This window comes from Cydia splendana, chromosome 23 (genome assembly GCF_910591565.1).
Source record: "Cydia splendana chromosome 23, ilCydSple1.2, whole genome shotgun sequence".
Taxonomy (NCBI): Eukaryota; Metazoa; Arthropoda; class Insecta; order Lepidoptera; family Tortricidae; genus Cydia; species Cydia splendana.
Window position 1 is genome coordinate 12,070,899 of NC_085982.1, and position 22,156 is coordinate 12,093,054.

Here is a 22,156-nt window from a genome sequence, read left to right on the forward strand (position 1 = left end):
TTTCCACCGCTATACAACCGGCTGACGGTTGTTTTTATTTATAATAACATCTAAACTATCTTCTGACAAAGTATCAAACGGGAGGCGATGACAAATTTTTTTTTTTTTCATGTTTCGGTGGCTGCCATTCCTCAACCCACCAACGGAGCGCCAGCTGACGTCCATGAGGGATAATCATACATAGCCGTTAACGTTAATATACGAGTTAACGCCCGGGAGGCGGTTGTCTATTGTTTGTCCGAAAATTATATAAAATAATACTCATATGCCCGAATTTTATTTGCCCGAATTTAATTTGCCCGAATTGTTTGTTTACCATAAAAATTATGTGACATACTCTTTGTTTACCCGATTATTAGATTCCAGAACGTACGAGTGCCATACGTGTTGTTGTCCATATTATTAATTGTAATAATATTATTTAATAGAATATTTAAACCTCACTAACGCACTTTTCCAGTAGTATTTCTTTTCTGTAAGGGTCGCAGTTCAAACCTAACCTAACCCATTTTTCTAGTAGCATTTGGTTTCTGTAAGGGTCGCAGTTCAAACCTAACCTAACCCATTTTTCTAGTAGCATTTGGTTTCTGTAAGGGTCGCAATTCAAACCTAACCTAACCCACTTTTCTGATAGCATTTCTTTTCTGTAAGGGTCGCAGTTCAAACCTAACCTAACCTACTTTACTAGTAGCATTTATTTTCTGTGTGGGGTGCAGTTCAAACCTAACCTAACCCACTTTTCCAATAGCACTTCTTTTCTGTAAGGGTCGCAGTTCAAACCTAACCTAACCCACTTTTCCAGTAGCATTACTTTTCTGTAAGGGTCGCAGTTCAAACCTAACCTAACCCATTTTTCTAGTAGCATTTGTTTCTGTAAAAAAAATTTATTATGGCTAGTGATAATTATGGCTTACAATGATGGTGACAAATGATATTATTGAAATTGATTTTATGGGAAACAAAGTTTCTGGCACGTGACTAATATAGTAAACAATAAGTATTGCATATGTAATTATGGGAAACAATATAATGGCTGTTGACTATTATGGCAAATGAAATTATGGCAAATGAAATTCTGGCAAGTGGGTGTATACCCCGGGAGGCTATTGGTCATGGAAATCTGTTCGTGGCTCGCGGTCCATAAATTTTGGTTTCTTTGCCAATTTAATTTATGACCTTGACATGTAGTCAGCAGCAGAAGTTGTTAGGCGGGCGAGGTGTTCAAAATGATATTGACGCGACATTATTGTCAAGAGAATAAGAGCGTGTCAAGGTAATTTTTAACATCTCGCCCGCTTAGCAACTTCTGCTGCTGACTGTACAAAAACCACGTTATATAATTCAAGAATATAGCTAAAAAAATAAAGCTCATAAAATATAGTGGATTAGATTGGACGGAACTTGGTGACTACGCAAGAACCAGGAGATTGAAGATCTGGTATCCGAGCCGAATATCATTGGACTTCAAACTTCAACATTTATTCAGCAAATAGGCCACAAGGGCACTTTTACACGTCAATATTGAATTTACATACAAGCAAAAATAATAACAATTAGATCAACAAAATAATACAAGCAATAAGATCAAAAATTTTATAAAATATAACTAACGAACTAATTACATAAAAACCGGGCAAGTGCGAGTCGGACTCGCGCACGAAGGGTTCCGTACCATAATGCAAAAAAAAAAAGCAAAAAAAAAAACGGTCACCCATCCAAATACTGACCACTCCCGACGTTGCTTAACTTTGGTCAAAAATCACGTTTGTTGTATGGGAGCCCCATTTAAATCTTTATTTTATTCTGTTTTTAGTATTTGTTGTTATAGCGGCAACAGAAATACATCATCTGTGAAAATTTCAACTGTCTAGCTATCACGGTTCGTGAGATACAGCCTGGTGACAGACGGACGGACGGACGGACGGACGGACAGCGAAGTCTTAGTAATAGGGTCCCGTTTTACCCTTTGGGTACGGAACCCAAAAAACAGATACAAAAAAAAAAAAAAACTATAATATTTAGAGATGTAAATGTCTCTAGGTGTTAGAACTATAAGATTATATAGTTTATCAAATTATCCTTAGAGATGTATAGGGTCTCCAAGAGTCAAAATCCTGTATAATTAACACATTCATCAGAGAAAAGAAACATACGAGAGCAGAATGAGGCGTCTCACATTAAACTCTAAAAAAAGTAAAATTACTAGGTATTATAATAGCTCGTGTTATCTTAAACAGACCAGTCTCCACAAACAGCACCCGTTCACGAGTACGACGCGTATCTCAGCATTCTCAGCCATCGCCTCCCTCAACCTTCATGCGGGAAAGTGGCGACCCGATCCGACCCGACTCTATTGGAGAATCGAAAGCCGCTAGACTCCGATGGCTCGGGCACGCAGTCCGGATGAGGGAAGATCGCGCAGTCTAGGCGTACTCTAGAGTACCAAGTGGCCGAAGGCCGTCTGGACGCCCTCGGTACTGCCGGAGAGACGAAGTGCAGAAAGACAGCGAACTCGGCGCCGTCGACTGGACGGAAACGGCTTTGGACAGAGTAGCATGGCGGTCTTTGGTCTCGGAGGCCAAGTCCACTTCGGGCTGATTTAGACGGCGCGCGAATTCGCATGCGATTTTAGTTACATTGCGGACTGTTGGTTACGTCCAATTCAACCGACCGATCGAACCCCGCAATGGTATGAAACTCGCATGCGAGTTCTCGCATCGTCTAAATCAGCCCTTCGGGTCGTTGCGCCACAGCAGTGAGTAAGTAAGATTGGATTAGATTCGATTGAGTTGAAACGAAACCAATGGTCAATATTGCTGTTTGTACCTAACGCTAACATCGTGCAAACTATCGTTATTCGCTATCCTGCTCAAGTATCAAGTTTACGACACACTCGTTTATGGTTTATCGATACTTTGCAGCTATCTCTTACCTCCCGACTTATACCCAACAAAGTGAGTAGTTTCGATCCCATCAAAATAGTAGATTGTACAACAAGGGCATAAAGTGACCCATTTTCACCCGAGGCAATTTTTTGGTCTGAGCGAAGCGAAGACCAAAATAGTAGACGAGGGTAAAAATGGACATTTATGCCCTTGTTGTACACTCTGCTTTTCACTTCGATTGCGAGGAAAATATACAAAAAAATCAAATATTTTAGGTTTATTTTAACGTATTTATTCAAGACTAAAGAAAATTGTTCTTGGGCCGGTCGGAGGCGCGGGGCACGCCTATCGGGAGAGCGCCGGTCGGGGGCGCGCCGGCAGGGCTGGCAGTTTGTATGGCAGAATTTGGACTTTATTGCTAAGTCAATAAGGGTCGTAATATATGATTTTACTTTAAGCTCTAGAGCATAAAATGCGATTTTATGTCGTCTACGCACGACATAAAGGTGCACTTTTTGAGCATGAGAAGTGAAAACATAAATGTTAAATGAGAGCCAAGTTCAATATTAAGAATATTCGTCGTTGTTGACTTCGCCGGAAAAATAATTAAGATCTATATGGGTGTGCCAAGTTCTAGTTTGCTTGAGGTGTAGTTCAGGATTTCACTTGGCTTTGGTGTTTGTTTGGCTGCTCTCTTTACCATTTCTAAACAGTTTCTCAAGATTTTTTTTATGTAGGTTCGATAATTATATATTTTATTGACCGAAGCGAAGCGAAGGTCTACGTTTTGACTCGGGCATTTTGCTTTCGTATGTCCGGATGTTCTCCTCTACAGGTCGCAATTCTTAACCGATTCTCGTGAAATTTTGTGACCGAATTTTATGACTAAATAAAATTTTTTTGTCAATCCGGTTTTTGGAAATTTTTAAAAATGGCGGAGTCGTGATACCTGGCGCCTAAACAAATATTCGTATCGATATCATAAGACTTTTTTCTTTTTGAGACATGTTTACAGAGTTAATAGCAAAAAATGCAGAAAAAATTATCGCTGGTTTAGGCGGTATTTAGATATTTAATTTTAACTAATTTTAATTTGAGAAGGAGTAGCTAAATTTCGTCAACCCATCTAAGAACTATTTGGCTCAGTTTGTAAACGTTCGCTTTTTCTGTTTGCACAGAGGGTCTGGGTTCGATCCCCAGTAATTGTATGCTGGGATATTATAACTTTTTGTATTTTTTTACACATAAATTTCGTATTGTTTTTCTTTAATTTACTATACACCGTGTTTTTATTGAATTCCGTTAACTTCGGGGTATAGTTAAGTACGTTTATAAGAACTAAATGGCATAGTTAATTTTCAAAAAAAAAAAAATATTTTTGTTTTCTTTTTTGTTTTTTTTTTTTTTGTTTAAAAAGTAATTAAATGTAGCATATAGCGTTGTTGTAACACGGGCATTACATTTAACTCAACCAAACAATTGAAATCTGTGACATATCAATGTCATTTCGTACATCAATCGACCGAGATTGTACTTAAGTTTAGTAGCAAATGTATGAACTCATTCTAAACACTAATCAATATGTAAGCCGGCCCTAAGGCAAGTGTACTCGCTTGTAGAGGCCTTATAGTAAAAAAATAAATTATGGATTATCTCCGACATGGACTTAATTAGAACATCGGTGTCTTTGAGAAAGTTACTTGATTTAAGCTCAGGAATGCACCCTTGAAATTAACGGAAATAAAAAAAAACACGGTGTATTTAAAGCTCTTAGCACCATGTTATTTCAAGCTCTGCTCGCGAGGTCTACAGCTCACAGAGCCACTAGTTAATTTGTTCAAAAATCGCTGATTTGAACTAGGGAGGTCTTTCGGTTGCGCCTCACAAAGCCTATAGTTACTTAAACTAATAGTTATACATCCAGGAAAGTTTATAATTTTCTTCTTCTTCAGCTTCACACTAGGCAAGAACTGACGGCTCGATTCGGAAAATGAATTAGATATCTACTAGACTTCAACAAGTTACGATACGGATAATTTAAAGATATTTGTAAGATAGATATGTCAAATTTGACGTTACCGCGATTCTGGAGGTCCTCTTGAACGATTTCGACAAGTTATGACTTAGATATCCAAGTCACATCTAGTCGATATCTAATGTAGATCTAGTTGATCTCTAAATCGTCTCAAGATCTTGTGATTATCTCGAAATCCGAATAGGCCTGTGAGACACCAGTGCGCCGCTCTCCCACCTTCGTCACCGGGCACGGCATTCTCCTGCCAGCTATGCGGCCGCGGCTGTCACTCTCGCATTGGACTTGCTAGTCATTTGCGGAAGTGCCGCACTCGTATGGACGCTGTTTAAACATAATCTTATTGATGTTACAGGCCAATGATACATTTAGGGCTCTAACATACAAAACAGAAACTACAAGTCTTTGTTCAAAGCACAAAGGAACCGTACAAACACTAAACAGCCTAAATATTGTCTCTTATATTATGAAAATTAACTCGGGAACTTTGCCGACTTGGGAAACACTCAACACGGCAACACAAACAATTACCAACTCTAAATGTAGGGCATTACGACTTAAATTGCAATAGCAGATAGTGTTTGGAAATTGAGGGGAATGTGGCACAGGCGATTTGGTTACTTAAGTGTAGAGAAGTAGGGTTGTTTTTTGAATGAATATAAATCGGATGAGGGAAATCGAGTGTGATAAACAGGATATTATAATGCTCAATTGCTCAATTATAAACTTATAAGACTCTTAAGGCGACGGTAGCGGTGGGTAAAATATCAGATTCTGTCAATTTACCCCATTTCACACACAAGCGCACTTCACGCACACTACCTCACTTTACTGGGACAGGTCAGTGACCCATCATGTTTTTTTAAGATTGGACTTTTAGTTTAGTATTGACCACTAGCCTCCTTTGAGGGTAAAAGCATTCCATTTAAAGATGAAAGAGAAACAATGCATTTAATCTTGCTTTCCTTGTCTGTTCATGTCACACGTGACGTACCTATTTAATTCATTTGATTGTTGACTGTTTTACTACCTACTATTGCTTTGTCGAGATACGCGTTTTGTACAATTAAAGCGAATAAAACAAGATGTCATTAAGTCAGATGTAAAATGTTATTTACTACTCTATACGGTTTTTCATAAGGTGCAAAATCCATTCAATAGGAATTTAAATAAATAAAGTTTCAGCAGGGTGGCAATTCCATTTTGGCGGATAAAGCGAAACAGAATAGTTCTATCGAACCTGCTTACAAATTTTCACGAGAATCAGTTGAGAAATGTGATCTGCAACGGAGAACATACAAAAGCATTTTTGCCCAAGCTGAAACGGAGACCTTTCCTAACGCTCGGCCAATGATGGTTTAGGTACACCTATAAAAAATGATTGTCCCTGCTGTAATTTTAATATCTTTATATTTCAACCGGTATAGTTTTACCTTCAAAAATAATCGGTATCGCTAAACAATAGCGGTACCTTACTACTTATACGTTCACGAAATCGGTATCTGCATAACTTGATTGTTAGTAAACTAACCTGGAAAATAATCTCAAAATCACCGAAACATTTATGTACAGTCACCTGCAATAATATGTTACGTCATTAGCGCCAACTTTGCCTCCAGGGAAACTTTGCCCAAAACGACAATTTTAAACAAATTCGTTAATGTAGAAAAATTGATAATAGTTATGGCCACCCTGCTGTTTTTAGTAGAAAATTGGTTATATTTCTGACAAAGTATATGCCAAACTTGTGCATAACTTGACTTGGGAATTTTGAGTTTGAGCGAGTTGTCTAATATAGGGTATATTTCGGCGGGCAAAAAATTGATAAATAATGAATGCAAGTAGAAAAAATTGAGAACCCTTTGACAAATATTTCCGGGTTTCAGTTATAACACATGAAGCATAGATTATGTCTATTGAGATTTAAACTAATAAGGCCTAAATACACAAAAGTTTTAGCGGTGGGCAAAGTAATCCGGTAATTTGGCATCCATACCAACATTGCCCACCACCAAAAACGGATTAGGGTTGTCACTTTCATCTAATTTACCCAACTTCGCAAGTAAAAGAAGGTTATGTTTGTACACTAAAATAAGTTTATAAATATATACTGTATTTAATTTGTCTTATTATCCTTTATTTAGATGTTTTATCCCGTTAACGAATGAAAACACAACAAAAATCATATTTTTGGTCATTAAACTATTGTAACAGATTTTCTCAAAAGTGACAACCCTAGCCTTTGTAAAATGCTTAGGCGAGCCTTATTTGGAAATGGGCAAAAACGGGTAGGCAACATTGCCCAGCAAATTTATTTAAAAGTTTTTACACTTATCGCTAAGTTATTAGTAGGATTGCCCAAATTGCCCGATTGCCCACGTCAATTTGGTATTCAAATACGAGCTGTATTTGAATACCAAATTGACGTGGGCAATGTTGGCGAAAACCCCGGATATTTTTTTATTTGCCCGCCCTCTAAAACGCAAAAAAATGGGTAAAAACACGATAAAAAAATGTTTTCTTCACAGAAACTGATGCGTTTGATCACAATGGACGTGCTGAGCAAAAAAAAGTCATATGATGTGATTTTTTTTGAGAAATTCGTGTTTAAAAAAAAAGCGGGCAAAGTTGATGATAATGAGTAATGACGGTACCTACTCTTCGAAGGTCGCAAAAATATGTGACATGCTCTTATGGTTCTACAAATAAGATCGTGTCAGATATTTTTGCGGCCTTCGTTGTGTAACATAAATTGCAGGTGACTGTACATTTGGAATAATTATTTTATTTAGTTTCAACGAAAGTTTCAAGTTTAGTACGAAAATACTTCAGATATGCAATATGCACAAAATGTAAACCTAATCGAAATAAAACATTGCTTTTTATAGTAAATTTATAAAACATTCGATACATAGGTATACATAACAATAACCAGGCCACAACGCTATTGGCCTGTAAGCTTCATCTCGGTCTCCAAAGCCGCAAAAACTTGCTAGTACTTAGTGCTGGTCTAGCCTTTATTTTTTCTTGAAGATTTTCAGAGAACAGCACGTACACGCATTATACATATAGACGGAACGAACGGCATAATCATAATAATTTATTCGTCGCAATCCATGGTATTACAGATCTAGTTACAAGACTTTCAGGTATTACTTATACGAATTACATAACTCTTCCTGTTAATAGGCAATATTTTAATATAAAAGTTCTATAATATAATACAAGATTACAGTTGTCATCAAAATTCATTGACATACAGAAGTCAAATACGTTTTTAAAATGACGCAAAATGATACCAGCATAATAAAAATTGATCCCAATCATTAAAGATGAGTCTTTAAACTTTTTTCATTTTAAGCGAGTTTTGAAGGAAGATAATACTTAAATTCGACTGTAATCGTATTATTTTCAGATAGTTTACTGCGGTTTTCAACAATAATGACCCGTAAATAACAGCAAATGAAATTTAAATGAGACGCGAGCTGATATTTATGTACCCTATTTTTTTAAATACATTTTATCTACTGGTATGCTTTCTCGTGTGCGTATATGATTTAATGTCAATATAATTGTCAAAAGCAAGAAAATCAAGCTGTCATTTTCATTTGAAGAAGTACACGTGTGCTCCGGTGTAGCCCCAACGGGCATCTGACTTGAAGAAGAATTTTGAGTGATGTCGTCAATGTATGGAAATTGTTCGAAAGTTTACATTTGAGATTGAATTTCTGTGTTGTCTTTGTGAGTAAAAATATAAATCGATAATAAATTGGTAGCTGAATTATCTAGCTTCCAAAATCATACAATAATTCAATTACTGTCAAAGACAAAATTGTTTTGCTTCTGTCTCAAACGGAACTCCATATTTTGATTTTTTGATACTTTTAGTGTCGATTTGTAGAGAATAACAGCAAATTAAAAATATAATGGCATAAAGAGTCGGTACACGGTTTCTTCGTGAATAAATTTACGTGTAATTTAATGCAATTATCAAACATTTATTGAACAAATTATGGTTACAAAGTGAGGTCTAAATCGAAAACGTCATATACCGGCCCCTTAAGTCCGTAAAACAAGACTTGGTTATTTGTTATCTATTTTTTAGGGTTCCGTACCTCAAATGGAAAAAAACGGAACCCTTATAGGATCACTCGTGCTTCTGTCTGTCTGTCTGTCTGTCCGTCTGTCACGGCCTGTTTTCTCGAAAACTACTGGACCAATTAAGTTGAAATTCGGTACACATATGAAAATGAGTGAGCCAAAGACGGACATGTAATGTAAATAAATTAATTTTAAACATGAAATGAAAGAGCTCATTTTGAGAATATATTTTTTTTTTATATAATTCTAAAATAGATAGGTTAGAAGTTATTTAATACAGTAGCCAAAAAATTAACATTTCCCCCCCCCCCCTTTATCTCCGAAACTACTAGGTCAAAAATTAAAAAAAAAAATACACAAAATTGTAATTTACCTATAGATGTCAGGAAAAGCTATTAGAAATGTGCAGTCAAGCGTGAGTCGGACTTATTAATGTCCGGAACCCTTGGAACGTGAGTCCGACTCGCACTTGACCGGTTTTTGGGTTATACCTGCGCAGAAAACCAAAAACTGCCTTTCCTAAACTTAAGAGTACAGGAGGCCTATATCCGGTATCATATTCGGCCACTGAATAAATAATAGTACTACCGTACAGAAAGGACACTTCCCACAAAACCGAAGTTTGACAGCGATTCAGGGACGAATCATGATATCCCTTTCTAATGTAAGGCACTATGCCTTTCGGCTATTTAGGGTTGTCAAAATTCAAGTCATTATCTTATCTGTGGTCGTGCACGCAAAAGGACGTCAAATGGTGCCAACCCTAATAATTGCTCGGAGCAATGCTGAGCCGAACGGAGCCGAGTTCGACCGAATAAAGGAAGAGTGTCCCCACTGATTCAGCCAAAGTCGCCGACGCGACGTAGTTTTGGGTTAAAAATGTACATTTTTTTTTCTTATTAAAAAAAAACAAATTTTAACCTAATGGCTTTAATCATCAATGATTGTCAAATCTAACAAACCGTCGATAATCGTTTGTCCCGCTCAGTCTTTTAGACGTTTCTGTGTGTTAGAAAGAGGTAAAATTTAACAGAGGTTTATAAGTTTTATGAATTAGGGGGTAAGTCTGTATATGACCCATTTAGTTTTAATCACTACACCTTATAAAACAACAAAGTCCGCCGCCGCCGTCTGCCTGTTTGTGTGTTTGTATGTTTGTTCGCGACAAACTCAAAAACTACTGAACGGATTTTCATGCGGTTTCCACCTATCAATAGAGTGATTCTTGAGGAAGGTTTAGGTGTATAATTTGCTAACCCGTGCGAAGCCGGGGCGGGTCGCTAGTTATTTATAAGGTCATAATAAATAAAAACTGATAGAATATGCATCCTGCAATAAGTCAAATACAATAAACAGGTGCTGTTATTCAATTAAACTGCAGATCAAACTAACACGTCACGACGAAAGAAAAACCGGACAAGTGCGAGTCGGACTCGCCCACCGAGGGTTCCGTACTTTTTAGTGTTTGTTGTTATAGCGGCAACATAAATACATCTGTGAAAATTTCAACTGTCTAGCACGTCTATCACGGTTCATGAGATACAGCCTGGTGACAGACGGACGGACGGACGGACGGACGGACACCGGAGTCTTAGTAATGGGGTCCCGTTTTTACCCTTTGGGTACGGAACCCTAAAAATGGCCGCTATATCTAGAACAACACATTAATAATTAATACTTAATTGCGTACGTAAACTACACGCCTTACGAAGGTATTAAAATTTCAGAAAGGTATGTCCGTGTGTTGTTGTTGCTACTTGTTTAGGTGTAGAAAATGAATGTAATAAAATTACGTAAGGAAATATGATTGTGTGTGTGTGTGTGTGTGTGTGTGTGTGTGTGTGTGTGTGTGTGTGTGTGTGTGTGTGTGTGTGTGTGTGTGTGTGTGTGTGTGTGTGTGTGTGTGTGTGTGTGTGTGTGTGTGTGTGTGAGTGTGTGTGTGTGTGTGGAAATGTCTGTATGCAGGTGTGTATATGCGAGTGACTAAAAACTCTTGGACGTCAGCTGCCGCTGTGCCACCCAAAGTACCCAAACAAGTAAAAGTAAATAATAGATGCACCGGGTATTCGGTTACTATCCGGTACCCGGCCTATCCGGCCAAAATTTTAATATCCGGCCGGATACCGGATACTGATTTACTATCCGGCCGGATAACCTTGCTTGATTTCGGAGTAAACAAATTGGATTTAAGAAACAGTCACGGTCATAATCGTACCTACTTGTTTATTGTTTTAATAGTAGTTTATGTGACTGCTACATAATGAAAGGCATTAAAATACGAGTGTGGGTTTATGAAACGAATGAAATGAGTTTCATAATAGTATCACACGAGTGTTTTAATGCCTAATTATGTACAGTTACATACACTGCTTTATCTACACACATATTATAAACTTTCTATGATATATTCACTAACCTCATATTACAACCGACATTGGGGCACTTTCCTCTCTGGCGGAACTCGCGGATATGAGATGGCGTCTCCGAAATATCTTTATCGCACATTTTACACGAAACTTTTGTTTAGTTACTTTAAAAACAACAAAACAAATTATTTTTTACTACAAACTAATTAAAAGATAAACTGTACGTCAAATGGCGGCAAATGAAAACTTTTTTCACGCATGTCACGCATCCGTAGTTTGTTTTTAAATTCAGAGACAAACTAGAGTCGGGGTCGATTACCATATCGTCCGATACCAACTTACAAGCGAGATTTGTCAATATTGTATGCAATTGACATTTGATTTCGAATAAAACGTCATCTCGACTGATATTAGAATAGGGGTCAAATCAAATTGCTTTTTTTTTCAGAGATGTTCGAAATTTGAATTTCATTACCAAATCGATTTTGATATAGTAATGAAGCTATTACCACATTTTCACAGATAAGAAATTTGCTGTAACAAAACAGTTTATCATAATGTGGGCCATTATTTACGGATTTTGAAGGCATCATAGAGAGTTTATGATATGTGTGTAGATAAAATAATTTAAACATTCCACTGACTTGCACGCGCACTCATTTCGAACCTATAAATGTGTCCGCGCGAACGTTCACTAGGAAACAGGTCAAACCTACACAACGCGCACCTGAAAAACCGAAATGTCGGTATAGTTCCGCCGGCCGAATATTCGGCGGCCGGATACCGAATATTCGGCCGATGGTCAGGCCGAATATCCCGTATCCGGCCAATCAACTATCCGTTGCATCTCTAGTAAATACATTTAGTCATCGCCTCCTGATTGTAACTTTGTCAGTTTTATAAAATACATTAAAAAAACACAAAATACATTGTATCCCGCAATATAGAACATAGTAATACATTTTCAATTCTCTACATTTTATTTGCCCAAGGCTTCAAGTGCTACGAGCTACGGCGTAGCACGTAGCGGCGCTACGGGGAGAATTGAGTGGAAAGTCAAATAGTTACTCTGCATGCATTTATGTATTGGTATAGACCAGTTCAGAAATTGAATTTATGGTACACTACGGTCACAGACCAACACCTATAGACCGAGCTTATAGGACGACTCGCGGCCACCGCCCGTATGGTGTATAGGTCAAATATAAGATTGTTCGCGCGCCACTCCGATCAGTTGCGCCCAAGGTTACGACCTGTTAGCAGTGTGCACGAGTCTAAGAAAATAAATCGTAAACTATTGAATTCATTGGGAAATTATGGGATATTGCAGCGTAAAATGGTGTGGCAAGTCATCTAAGACATCTACTTACGAAACAGATGGAATAACATCCCACAGGAAAGTCAAATTCATTATTTCATTGAATAATGTTTCTTGTCCGCGGGGTTCATTTTATACTGGTCGTAAGCAGAGGCGAAGTATGTCCGTCCCTTTTCGTCAACTTGAAAATGCAATGCGCTATCCCTTTCCCTTTCGACTAGTGATGTGACGATGATGGTTTTTCAGTTACGGAAACTTCGTGCTTCGTCATACCGTATTGTACCATTTTAGACATAATATATAGGTAATATGTTGTGTAAATTTTTTAGAATTCTCTAGGCCAGCGGAGCAGTTAGGCCGCATGTCACGAGATGGACCTGATGATGAACTTCAAAGTGCGAGGGCACTCGGTGTTGGTTTGTGATAGACATATGTTGTATGGGTTTTTTAGAATCCCCTAGGTGAGCAGTTAGGTCTCATGTCACGAGATGGACCTGATGATGAACTCCAAAGAAGTGCGAGGGAACTCGGTGTTGGTTTGTGATAGACATATGTTGTATGGGTTTTTTAGAATCCTCTAGGTGAGCAGTTAGGTCTCATGTCACGAGATGGACCTGATGATGAACTCCAAAGAAGTGCGAGGGAACTCGGTGTTGGTTTGTGATAGACATATGTTGTATGGGTTTTTTAGAATCCTCTAGGTGAGCAGTTAGGCCGCATGTACCGAGATGGACCTGATGATGAACTTCAAAGAAGTGCGAGGGAACTCGGTGTTGGTTTGTGATAGACATATGTTGTATGGGTTTTTTAGAATCCTCTAGGTGAGCAGTTAGGTCTCATGTCACGAAATGGACCTAATGATGAACTTCAAAGAAGTGCGAGAGAACTCGGAGTTGATTTGTAATAGGCATATGTTATTGGTCCATTTGAATATGTTTTCAATACAACCTTCTATGACCTTAATAAAACGGACAAAAGAAAATAATTGTATGAGATTTTGGCGACACTTTTTTCTCGTATCGAAAGAGATTGCGATTCTGAGTGGAAATAATATAAAAATCCTAAACTTTAAAATTCATGTTCTGGGTACTTTAAACAGAAATGCCCTAATATGTTAAGTAAACATTTCAGGTACATTGTTAAATTACTTAATGAAATATTAAATTAATCAATATAATTATTTATTAAGTAAGTTTACTCTAAGTATTCTAAATTGGTAACAATTTTACCACAATAAATTTCGGTATCACTGGTAGCAGTACCCACTACCTGTAATGAAAATGTCCCATCCCTACGCTTACACGTGTCAGCGCGCCATGTTTGAAACGACCAATCGGAACGCCGTGAGCACCCCTCCCGCACCTCACAGTTTGGTGATTTGCGTCGGGAACAAAATGGCCAATATTAGGTTTCTAGAGGCGGTGTTCTGTGACTACGGTGCAATAAAAACGGGTGATTTTTATGGAAATTTAAAAAACCTGTTTTGATTGCGCGTTAATATCTTATCTTATACCTTTAAACGAGCAATTCTTGTAAGTATATTTTTTTTTTATATATATATTTCGGGGATCTCGGAAACGGCTCTAACGATTTCTATGAAATTTGGTATATGAGGGTTTTCGGGGCCGAAAAATCGATCTGGGAAAACGCGCATTTTTGAGTTTTTATATGTTTTCCGAGTAAAGCTCGGTCTTCCAGATATTTTATACCTAATATACATGTCTTCCAATGAACACCAACACTGTCGTCTAGACGAAACGGTTATTGACTCAAGGATGTACACCCAAAACCAAGAAAAACGGGTCAGTTTGTAGGAAAATGTTCATAGGAAGGACCAGTTTTCAATGCCCTTTAGTGTAGATAACTTCTCGACGTCAGTAATTAGTTTATGTCGGGATTCGTATTACATTTACATTGATTGATTGATAAAACAAATTATAGGGCAATTCGAATGTACACTGATATCAGAATAATATCTAACTGATGTCATTAGGTTATCGTGTATTTCACTCGTACTTGTCCGCATACACCACGAGCCACGAACAGATTTCCATGACCAATCGCCTCCCGGGCAATAACTCGTATAGTGATTAACGGCTATGTATGATGATCCCTCATGGACGTCAGCTGCCGCTCCGTTGGTGGGTTGTGGAATGGCAGCCATCGAAACATGTAAAAAAATTAAGTAAATTTTGTCATCGCCTCCCGTTTGATATTTTGTCAGATGATAGTTTAGATGTTATATAAAATAAAAAAATCGTCAGCCGGTTGGAAGACGATCACCTGGTCGCATAAACAAGTAAAAACTAAGCGCTTTACCTTTTTATGATAGTGATATAGTTATCAAACTTTGCATGTAGCATTTCATCAGGCATTTGAGGCATTTCAATAAACGCCTTACGGATTTGCGGACGTCAATGGTAATGGTAATGGTATGGTAAGGCGCGTATTTTTTACATGTTTATGCAAGTAGCTGACAGTCTTTCCACGGGTGCATTACATTTGTTATAATTACTTTTCATATATTATAGTTTGATATATCGTTATTTTGAATAACGTAATAAATGGCATACTACCGTAATACCTAATTAACGGTATACATAATGTTATTATTGGTATAATGGTCATAAGGTATATTTACACTTCGTCTAATTGACCGGAGCGTAGCGAAGGTCTACGTTTCGACTGGAGCATTTTGCTTTTGTATGTCCGGATGTTCTCCTCTACAGGTCGCAATTCTTAACCGAATCTCGTGAAATTTTGTGACTGGATTCTATGTCTAAATAAAATTTTATTGTCCGTCCGGTTTTTTCAATTTTTTTAAAATGGCGGAGTCGTGATAGCTCGCGCCTAAACAAATAGTGGTATCGGTACCATACGAGTGTTTTTTTTTTGAGATATGTTTATAGATTAAATGGCCAAAAATTCAGAAAATTTATTTCGCTGGTTTCGGAGGTATTGAGATATTTAATTTTAACTAATTTTAATTTGAGAAGGAGTAGCTAAATTTCGTCAACCCATCTGAGAACTATTTGGCTCAGTTTGTAAACGTTCGCTTTTTCTGTTTGCACAGAGGGTCTGGGTTCGATCCCCAGTAATTGTATGCTGGGATATTATAACTTTTTGTATTTTTTTACACATAAATTTCGTATTGTTTTTTTTTAATTTACTATATTTAAAGCTTTTAGCACCATGTTATTTAAAGCTCTGCTCGCGAGGTCTACAGCTCACAGAGCCACTAGTATACATTGCCATAATTATTACATACTCTAAAGCATATTATTTGTTATAACAAGTGACATCACATAAATATTTATGTGGCATAATAGTTGCATGACATAAATGGGTTAGGTTAGGTTGGAACTGCGACTCCGCATAAACGAATAACTACCTAACAAAAGGAGGGTTAGGTTAGAACTTTGACCCTCCGTAGAATAAAATACTCTAGGAAAAAAATGGTTTAGGTTAGGTTTGAACTGCGGCCCCCGCAGAACAAAAACCGTGAAAAAATTGGTTAGATTAGGTTAGAACTGCGGCCTCCCTAGAATGAAATAGCTAGCAAAAGCAGTAGTCTGCGTACTAGTTATAAAAAGTATGTAAAACTTTACGTTATCGGTAAATGAAATATGACAAAAAATGTTATACAATATATGTATTTATACTTGATAAAATTGTATGAAGTATTACGTTATACAAAAATATAATATAACAAATGTCATTATAAAATATGTCTATATACTATTTGAAAATTATATTACATTAGGCATTATATCAATGACACTTTAGATGATCACAATTAGGGATTGCAATCCGGTCCGGCGGATCCGGTAATCCGGCCGGATCCGGCACTTTTTAGGAGCTACCGGATCCGGTTGAAATCACCGGATCCGGACCGGATCCGGGAAAATAGAAAAAAAGACCGCACGCAGCACCCACTGCGCGTTTTAGGTAAGATAAAGGCGACGGATAGAAGAAAGCAGTTAAACAGAATAAAGAACGAATGAAAAAATCCATCATTTCAGCCTATATACGTCCCACTGCTGGGCACAGGCCTCCTCTCATACGCGAGAGGTCTTGGGCTATAGTCCCCACGCTAGCCCAATGCGGATTGGGGACTTCACATACACCTTTGAATTTCTTCGCAGATGTATGCAGGTTTCCTCACGATGTTTTCCTTCACCGAAAAGCTAGTGGTAAATATCAAATGATATTTCGTACATAAGTTCCGAAAAACTCATTGGTACGAGCCAGGATTTGAACCCGCGACCTCCGGATTGAAAGTCGGACGTCATATCCACTCGGCTACCACCGCTCCTCCACTTTCACTCGCACCAAAAATCCAAATATAGTAAAATAAAAAGATATTTAATATGACGATGATTGAGAACAGAAGAGGATTTCGTCTTCTTTCATGTTGGTGGCACGAATCGGCACGATACGACGATTACTTAAATAATTAGAAGTAAAAATTAAAGGATGGAGATGCCATGGAAGGCATTTGTAACGACCGGTCTGGCCTAGTGAGTAGTGACCATTCAGTGACCCTGCCTATTAAGCCGATGGTCCTGGGTTTGAATACCGGTAAGGGCATTTATTTGTGTGATGAACACCGATATTTGTTCCTGAGTTATGGGTGTTTTCTACGTATATAAGCATGTATTTATCAATATACTATACGTGTATATATCGTCGCCTAGTAGTACTACCTAGAGCTAGCTAGTACCCATATTACAAGCTTTGCTTGGTTTGGGGCTACGAGTAGGTCGATCTGTATAAAATTGTCCCCAAAAATTTATTCATGAATTATTTATTTATGTGTGATTTAGGCTATAAAACTATTTTCACGGATAAAAAATGAAAGCACGATAATATTGGAGCACATTTCATACAATTTTGGTTAAAACTAAAATATCTTGTTACTAGAATGGATGTCAGCGTTACAAATAATTCCATCAAAGAACAGTTACGAAAACTTGTCCTTTCAAGGAGTTCTCCAATTCCCATCCCATAATTATCCCATGAACAGGCTTTGGAATCTAATCAAATTTATATTTTTATTGTAAACGTATAAATTTGAGCAGGATGTGAATGATTAAATATAATAAAATTAATAAACGACTTAGATTTAATTTTTTATTTTTAAATTGAGATTGACTATGTGACACTTTTTAATACTTAGTTTTATTTTATTGTTAAAAAGTTATTTCTTATTAACTTCAAATTGTTGTTTTATGAATACATTTGTAAAAATACCCTTTGTTTCTCATATAACGCATAAAACTTGAAAAATACGTCATTTAATTAACTTTAATATCCTTATACCTAACCGGATCCGGTCCGGCCGGATCCGGCCGGATTGAGGCCAAAATCCGGCCGGATCCGGCCGGATTGAAAATCAATCCGGTTTGCAATCCCTAATCACAATATAATAAAGGAAACGTATAATAAAAATTACATTATAACATACAATAATATATCAAGTGGCGTTATAACAAATGTATGATAGTTTTTTTATAATTATATTAAGCATTACACACCCTCTTTCCACCGCTATGGGGCTATTCATAAATTACGTCATTTCAAATTAGGGGGGGGGGGGGTCTGGACATCGGATGACGGTAGCATGATATAGGAGGAAACAGGGTAATTAGAAGCATGATTTTTGGATGATTTTAGGGGGGGGGGGGGTCAAAAATCGTCAAAAATCGATGACGTAATTTATGGACAGCCCCTATACAACCGGCTGACGGTTTTTTTTTATTTATAATAACATCTAAACTATTATCTGACAAAGTATCAATCGGTGAATCGGGACGCGATTACTAAAAAAAACTTTTTTTCATGCTCATGTCATCAACTGACGGTCTTTCCACCGCGATACAACCGGCTGACTATTTTTTTAATTCATGATAGCACCTAAACTATCAAGCGGGAGGCGATGACTGACGATATTTGCTCCTGGCCCGCGGTCTAGTACTTACATGTATTGACGCGGGCAAGACGCTCGATAGCTAAATAACATGTTTTAAATATGTATGTCCGTGTCAGTGTACGTTCGAATTGGCCTGATAAATACGGACAAGATTGGACTAACCTATTCATTTTAATGGGACTTGTTGAAAACAACGTTTGAACAAAGTAATCCAACTGCAGATTTTTTTTAAACATCTCTTTATTTCTTTAAATTAGTTAAGAATGTAGCCTTTGTGACCCTCGTATGTTGACACGTCACGTCACGGTAATATAGGTAAACATGTCCACATACATATGTACAGACCCCGTTATCAGTGGTTAAATTTTATTGAAATGCAAAGGGTTGGCACTCACTCCCCCACCGTGCGGGGTAAAAGTACGCATGTGGGGTGATTGTTCGCATTAAGAAAATTTCAATGGAATTGTCAATAAAATAAAGTTTAACGAATATTTATGATATTCATTCATATAATCAAACTACCTCGACAGAAATGGGTGCCTTTCAACCCTTGGTTAACAATCTACTATTAAATGTCTGCATACAGAAATATACGTTCAGTTTAGTCACCACCACAAGTGGATAACCATTTTGAACCCTAAACGTATATGAAAAACCGGGCAAGTGCGAGTCGGACTCGCGCACGAAGGGTTCCGTACCATAATGCAAAAAAAAAAAACAAAAAAAAAACCGGGCAAGTGCGAGTCGGACTCGCGCACGAAGGGTTCCGTACCATAATGCAAAAAAAAAAAACAAAAAAAAAGCATAAAACAAAAACGGTCACCCATCCAAATACTGACCACTCCCGACGTTGCTTAACTTTGGTCAATAATCACGTTTGTTGTATGGGAGCCCCATTTAAATCTTTATTTTATTCTGTTTTTAGTTTATTTGTTGTTATAGCGGCAACAGAAATACATCATCTGTGAAAATTTCAACTGTCTAGCTATCACGGTTCGTGAGATACAGCCTGGTGACAGACGGATGGACGGACGGACGGACGGACGGACGGACGGACGGACGGACGGACGGACAGCGAAGTCTTAGTAATAGGGTCCCGTTTTACCCTTTGGGTACGGAACCCTAAAAACGAAAAAAATACAAAAAAAAACGGTCACCCATCCAAGTACTGACCACTCCCGACGTTGCTTAACTTTGGTCAAAAATCACGTTTGTTGTATGGGAGCCCCATTTAAATCTTTATTTTATTCTGTTTTTAGTATTTGTTGTTATAGCGGCAACATAAATACATCATCTGTGAAAATTTCAACTGTCTAGCTATCACGGTTCGTGAGATACAGCCTGGTGACAGACGGACGGACGGACGGACGGACGGACAGCGAAGTCTTAGTAATAGGGTCCCGTTTTACCCTTTGGGTACGGAACCCTAAAAACTAAGACGATATAACCAAACGGAGACGCCTTGTCTGTCATATTCTGTACAAAACAGTCTGCCGATTTTTGCGGGGGAGGGGCACATCTAATGTATACGTAACGTAAAAATAGCCATGTCAGATAAACGTCAGTCCATACATTGTGTATGAACATTGGCCGCCTATTTTCGACAGAGGGGAACGCCTGTTAATTGCTACCCCGTTTGCTTATACTATATCCTCTAAGATGAATAATCATCTTTATCCTTTCATTGCTGCAACAAAAAAACATAATTCCACGCAGCAAAACTCACACTAAACGCTTTAATAGCTTTTTAACTTTTTTATTTTTAACCCGACAAGTAGGTCACTCTACTCCCCATAGAGCGCACTAGCTACAGTAACGGATAGCGAGTATCTCTCCAGCCGAATGGCCCAAAAAGATCGGTTGAACGATATAGCGAGATTTAGAGATACTGAACACCTGTGCTTGCATTTTCTTTGTATTTTGTAAGTATACAGGGTGAGTAAAGTGGGGTCAGTAATCGAAAATTTAATGAAGATCAGTAACAAAAAATGATCACACTCTCAGATTGTGATGTTTTTCATTGTCGTAGTAGGCTCTTCAAAGAAAGTATTTGTTTGTGAGGCCCCTTTACATATAATTTATCGTTGTATAATAAATCGCAGTTGTATCGCGTATCTGACTGTGCCAGACAGTCTGCTAACAGGGAGAGATGGCCGGGAATCTTGCGAAGAGCTGTGGTTGTATATACATATATACGTAACAGCTGAATACGTATTTAACAAATGTGAGCTTTGGAAAACTCATAGTCAACATAATTGCAATTATTTCACTATGTTATTACTGTTATTACTAACACGAACACACTTCAATACAATTAAGTGATTCACTACTATTAGGGGGGAAATAAATTGTTGTTGATCGTGATAAATGTTAACACTAGTAAAATAAATGTTTAACACATAATTAGGTCAAAATTATTTCGTTTTTATTATTTGGTTTTACAAATGTAACGGAGTTTTTTTTTTTACGAGTAAGTAGTGAAGGTATTTATTTTCTCTCATATTAAATATTATATTAACTCGATTTGTTGACAGAGAAAATGCTTCGTCTTTTTGTGTAAAATATTCAGGCACTTACAATTATAACGGTAATTAGAACCTATTAAATATTAACCCTGTATAGTTATACCACACGTTACAACCTAAGTAATAATTACTTGACATAAATTATTTTAATAAGCTGTGTATGTGTATATATTAATGACGCTGAATTTGAATAAATCTTCCTATTTACCTCACATAGAAAAGGACCGTAATGTTTTAACCAAGATATTTATTGTTATTATACATCATTTAGTAATATGTAAAACAAATAAGTTACGAACAAAGAAACGTCGCAATTGCTCAAAGGTTAACTAGAAGAAATCCCTAAGAGATAAGCTCGCCTTTGCAAATCTCCTTTGTTTTGTATTTAGATTTAAGTCCTTACCTAAAATAAAATATTTAACTACATGCTAAAACTGCTAAATGCATACATACAAATATAACCTCAAATAAATCTAGTACCATCCTGCACATTCGCCCACATAAAATTTACGAGCCAAAAACTTCCAAACGACATGAATAATTGACAACAAACACGCAAAACTAACCTTCCTGACATTCCATACACAAAAAACACTAAACACAACAACGAAAAAACACTACACACAACAACCAAAAAACACTTCACTACACAAAATCGCTTTAGAAATTCCTCAATCGGTGACAATACAGTGATTTCGTTTAATTTTGAAATTCGAACGTTTTTTGAAAATGGAACGCGCGAACGTCATGAGGGTTCGAAATGCCGCAGGCTACTGAAGGGAACTACTGCAAGGCTATAAAGGCACGGATTACGTGTAGCAGCAGATATGTCGCTCTCTTAAGGGGCCCACTGATTAACAGTCCGCCGGACGGTATCGGCCTGTCAGTTAGAACAAAATTTTGACAGTTCCGAACAACTGACAGGCCGATACCGTGCGGCGGACTGTTAATCAGTGGGCCCCTTACCAAATAAAAAACCGGAATAGTGCGAGTCGGA

At 37.5% G+C, this 22,156-nt stretch overlaps 1 protein-coding gene across 1 annotated transcript in view; it reads right to left on the reverse strand.

The window, feature by feature from the left end:
- LOC134801880 (ryanodine receptor) overlaps positions 1–22,156 on the reverse strand; it is a 228,446-nt gene that overhangs the window by 199,390 nt on the left and 6,900 nt on the right. The gene's annotated exons all lie outside the window — the stretch shown is intronic.